The sequence below is a fragment of the Artemia sp. Qi Xiang Cuo genome, chromosome 13 (genome assembly GCF_049724085.1).
Source record: "Artemia sp. Qi Xiang Cuo chromosome 13, ASM4972408v1, whole genome shotgun sequence".
In the NCBI taxonomy this organism is placed as follows: domain Eukaryota; kingdom Metazoa; phylum Arthropoda; class Branchiopoda; order Anostraca; family Artemiidae; genus Artemia; species Artemia sp. Qi Xiang Cuo.
In genome coordinates, this window is record NC_142806.1 from 34612720 (window position 1) to 34618601 (window position 5882).

Genomic DNA, 5882 nt, shown 5'->3' on the forward strand with positions numbered 1-5882 from the left:
TTAACATGGGCTATTATAGGAAAACGAGGTTTTTCGTAAATGTAAATTCGGGGGATAATTTTTTCGGTCTGAAAATATCAAAAGGCCCTAACAGGTCGAATTCTGCTTCGAATGAGTCCTCATTCACCCGGATCAGTTGCCAACTGTGGCCCGTAGGCGTGGATAAGAAAAAAAAAAGAAATGAATTTTAAGTGGCTATATTTGGTTTTTTGAAAACAGGGAAGGAGTGATCGGATTGAGCTGAAATTTCGAGGATAAGCTCCCGGGCCCTAGGAAAGCTTAACCTCTAAATTTCAGCCCAATCGGACAACGTTAAAGGGGGGCTGTGGTGGGAGGGTCGAAACTTCCGGCCCAGTTTACCCCATGAACATAAAGTCGGAGGAGGATGAAATTTTGCAAGTTTCTTAGTTTGAGCTTGGGCTACAAAATGCGATTACCGCCGTCTCTCTGCGACCTCTAGGACCTGAAAATGCTTAACATTGTGGTGGGTCGCCTCTTTATAGAGGCACAAGTGTGCCTCCTTGATACTTTCCCTCGAAAATAGCGTTTCCTATTTAGGGTATGTATCTTGTACTCTCCGAATGGTGTTGCTAGCCGAGAAAAAAAGAAGCGAAAAGGCAGCTTCGAACTGCTCTAGCTGCTGATGCCAGCGTCTCACACCGGTATAACAGACCTTCCCGGGATCAGCAGGTCATGCTCTGTCCTTTGGTACAGAAAAATCTTGGTCATTTCACTGACCACTCACAATCTGAAATAGAGCACACTCCTTCGGGTGGGTCCCAGACTAACAAGGAAACACTCGGAGAATTAGTCAAACAGGTATTGACTAAGGAGTGAACACCCTATTATACGTAATAAAAACATACGATTAGAGAAATTCGCTGCATAATTTAATTCGCAAGTTATCTCTAAAAAACAATTAGAGAGAGCAATTTAGCCAAGAGAAGGAAATTTAATACGTGAATTTCGTTTTAATTATTCATGGACGGTCAGCCAAAACCGAAGCTGCATTAATTCAAAAGCGTTCAGAGATTAACTAAAAAAATAAGTTTTTTTAACTGAAAGTAAGGAGCGACATAAAACTTAAAACGAACAGAAATTATTCCGTATATGAAAGGGGCTGTCTCCTCCTCAACGCCTCGCTGTTTACGCTAAAGTTTGACTTTGTCTCAGAACTTTATTTTTTAAAACAATAAAAAAAACTTTAGCGTAAAGAGCGAGGCGTTGAGGAGGGGACAGCCCCTTTCATATACGGAATCATTTCTGTTCGTTTTAAGTTTTAATGTCGCTCCTTACTTTCAGTTAAAAAAAACTTTTTTTTTTGTTAATTTTTAATAAAGTGCAGATGACACTTTAGCCTTTTTAGGTGGTTTTAGAGAGGGATATCCGCAGTATTATTTGTTCTAGCCTCTGATGTGTACACGTAGATTAGCGTTTTAACTTTCATTGTTGTTGTTGGTGTTTCGAGAAAATTTCGAGAAAAAATTTTCATTGTTCGAAATGCAAATCGTTTTCAGTGAAGCGTAAATGGCACTAGTCTTTAGAGTTTAAAGTCTCGGCAGTTCTACTTATATTTATAGTATTTTTTTGTGAAGTTTTACTTGTTCATTAATTTTTATTTTCTGTTTATTTTGGTTTCATTCATTCATTCATAGTAATGTTCACTCGTTTTTAGTTATAACTCGTTTTAACTTATTATATAACTTTGTTTCTGATTGTTCAAGAAACATTTAATAAAAGAATGGTTTTGTTTAAAAAAGAGATTTACGATATTATCGGTAATTTTTCGCTAATAATCTTATAGAAAACTGACATAGCAGGCTTAAATTGAATATCTCATTCAATAATCTCTTTCTGTGTCATTATACTTGTATGAATATATCATTGATATTTAGCTATCGAAAATAAGTGGTGCCACCAAATTTAAATTTAAAACCCTCTCTTCCTATTTGCATAAGAATAGTATACAAGTAGCACATTAAGTGTCTATTTCTCTAGATGGGGACAGCATTTAAATCATTCTTTGTTAGAAGCAATAAGGTGCTGAAGATGTATCCGCCTTTGATTATTAGTATGGTTTAATGCAGTTAAGGGCATAACAATTCGCATATGTAGCGAATCGGTTATAAATCAATTGTTTTTTAAGCAATGACAACTGGTCTTTGTTCTTTTGCGGGGCGTACTTTGCTAAGTATTTATGAATGTAAATGATATTTTGTTCTGTATTTGTTCTCCCAGTGATACTTTTCGTCGGTGGGCTTTTGCTGAGTGAATTTATAGACTGCTTACTTCATTTTTCATCAGCCATTTAAAGTAGTTTTTTTACCATCTCATTTGAATGTCAGCAAACTTATTTCGTGCTTTACTTGTTTCATTACAGTTTCAGTTTCAGTTATGTGCAATGGGATTGCATGGGGTTAATAAGTTTTTATTTATTTAGGTATTTATTTGAACTTCACTATCACTCCATCAGCCAAGGCCGTATCCAGGGGGGCTAGGGGTTCACCCCCCCTCCCCGAAATGTTTGTCTGACTCTTAAAAACCCACAGAAACGAATATAAACAAATTTTGTATGCGTTTTTGAAGTATTTTTTTATTGTAAACCCCTCCCCCCGAAACAAAATTCTTTTGTACCCCCCCCGTCCCCCAAAAAGAAGTCCTGTATAGGGCCCTGTCACCAGTATTTGGGTTTTGCCCTCAGGCTGTGGATCCAGGTGTTCGTTCCCCCTGGTTTGGGCAGTTTATGTTGGTACAGTTTTCACATAGACGACATATACACACACTTATCTGTTGAGCAAAATTAAAGTCCTGTAACGAAGCAAATGTACATTTGATAGTTCCTAAGGTCAAATCTAAATTTTCTGAGCCAAAGCCCAAAATAATAAAATCCGAAGAACCCTTGTACGTTCGAAAAAGTTATATATGCAGGGTAGGGGGAAGGTGAAGTCTTACACGAGACATCCTAAAATTTGACTTTTCTAGTAACTTGGTATATCCTCTGCACAATCCGTCTATTTTCGGTTTCTTTTCTTTTGGACGTTACCCTCCCTCTTCGAAAAAAACTCATGTGTACTTTTCTCGCTTCAATTCACTGGACGATAGACCAAAATCGTGGGGAATATGTAATGGCAGTGCCATCTTCTGCGTTTGCTTTTCAAATGCTCCCGTGAGAATTATTAGTAAACTGTTTATCTGGTAATCACTCGGTGATCAGTGTTACCAACACCTCAAAACAAAATGTACCACAAATTACATGAAAAATGTACCAAAGACAAAAAAAATGTGCCATATCCCAATTTTTTTTTCCGCTTTTTACGCTTCGCTCAACACGCGGACCGTCGGTAACGTACAGTGCTATCTATGAAAATTTTGCACAAAACATTTTCATTCACTTTCTCTCTCCATTTCTTTGTTTTTCTTTCTCTTCTAATACAGTACATTACTCCTGACAGTACTTGAAGAAATTGTTTGGGGTAACATATATTACTACAGAAACAATTTTACTACAGGCCAACAAAAGTCGTCTCGGCCATTTACGACCATTTATAGCACCGCTAGAAATTGATCCCAAATGACGATTTTAATACAAATCAGGGGCTAAAATTTCATTTTAACCTTGTATTCTTACAGTATATTTCCGAAAAGCAGTTGCTGAGACCTGGTTTTCCATTTAATAGTTATCCCCCTTTTCCCTTTTATGAAGATCTCGGTAGAGGGTAGGATCGTTCTTATAGCCCTCCCTAATATAAGCTACCGCCTACAAACAATACAGGAAAAAAAAATCTTTTTAAATTGAGACTGATTAAGGAAATGACTTTGGGGGTTATGGTCTGGTCTAACATGTAGGCCTACTGGAGGTTTGAATGTGGAAACAATATTTTTCTCCAAAATACCTTTAAAAGATACTCCACTCACCTTGTAAGGTCGAATTTGATATATCCCCACAAATGGTACAATTGAGACCAAGTCTTTCACAATTTTCTAAATCACTTAAAATCATCTTTTATTTTTTAAACCGGAACTGGCTTTTTAAACTTTGAATTACATGAGGTTTCAACTTATTTTTACTAAAAAAAATATACATAAAACAACATTAAAAACACGACATTAAACATCACTATCTGAGTCAGAAGCCATGAAGGCACTTACAGTTGCAGATTTTCTGTACCCTTTTCCAGTCGTTAGAGGTACCTAACGATTTTAGGAAAACCTTAATTAAGCCACTTTATAAGAAAGGTGATAAAAGTGAGTACAGTAAATATTGAGGCATTAGTCTGGTCTGTGTAGGTAGTGAATTACTTCGCAATATGAAACTTTTGAGACTGAGAGATACCGTAGACAATGTTTTAAAAGGAGAAGAGTGCAGTCTTAAAATGGTTAGAGAATGTTTCCACCAAATTTTCACTTTTAGACTAATAAGTAAGAAGCGCCTGAGTTTTCAAACACCTTTGGTCCTCAGTTTTATAGATTATGAGCAAGCGTTCGATGCTGTTGATAGAAGAGTTTTAGCAAAGTTTTTATCCTTTTAAGGTATACCAGAAAAACGCGTTAATGTGATTAGTGCTATTTACGAGAATAACACTGCTGCGGTTAAGGTAGGAAATGAATTTTACCGCTGGTTTTGTATCAAATCAGGAGTTAAGCAGGGTTGTGTTCTTTCCCCCTTTATATGGATTATTTTGATGGTCTTTGTCCTAAGGAGCACAGTAAAGGCAATGGGAGATCACGGAATTAAATGGGGAGGAAAAATTCTCCTGAACTTTTCCATATCCTGGAGACATTTTGATGTTGAATTTTGAAAATTTTCCGATCCTCTTGAAAAGAGTTTAATATATATATATATATATATATATATATATATATATATATATATATATATATATATATATATATATATATATATATATATATATATATATATATATATATATATATATATATATACGGTACTTATGCATTAGATGGTGACTTCTATATGCTGCTAAAGAAGTCAAGTTTGGTTAATGCTAGTGAAATAAAATAGGATGAATATATAATAGTCTATAAACAAATTTGGGCTATATATTTGCATATTAGGGGGGGGGGTAAAGCATAGGATATATTAAATACGTAACCTAACCTAGCCTAAGTACCTCCCCCCTCCTACCCCCAAAAACAACAGTTTAAATATCATAAACGCAATGAAAACCAAGCTTTGCATTGCATTTCTCTATAGCGGTCTCTTGCAGTTAACCCATCAGGCGTTTTTTTTGTGACTGGTTTCCTTGCACAATATATTTTGTCATATATAACAGTATATGTACTCCTTCGTTATACCTACTCTATTATATATGTCTAACTGTAGACGCGACGAAAAACCCATTTCTACGGGATGATTCAAGACACCGCTGTAAAGAAATACAATGTATAGCGTGGTTTTAATTGCGTATAAGGTATTTAAAGTCTTGTTTTTGGGGTTCGGGGGGGGGGAGGGACCGAGGTTTCGGTACGTATTTAATATATACTATGCCTTGCCCCCCCCCCCCTAATTTGCAAATGTCTAGCCTAAATTTGTTTCTAAACTGTTATATATTCATCCTATTTTATTTCATTAGCATTAACCAAACTAGCAGTATATAAAAGGGTAGGTATAACGAAGGAGTACTACAATATATATATATATATATATATATATATATATATATATATATATATATATATATATATATATATATATATATATATATATATATATATATATATATATATATATATATATATATATATATATATGCAGTTGAGCTATATCGCCTTGTTTTAAATTTCTTCTTACTTTTAATTTCTCTCAGCAGGCTCCTGTTTCCTTAATAAAAATTTTTAAACTGAGGAGATTCAGCTTGGGT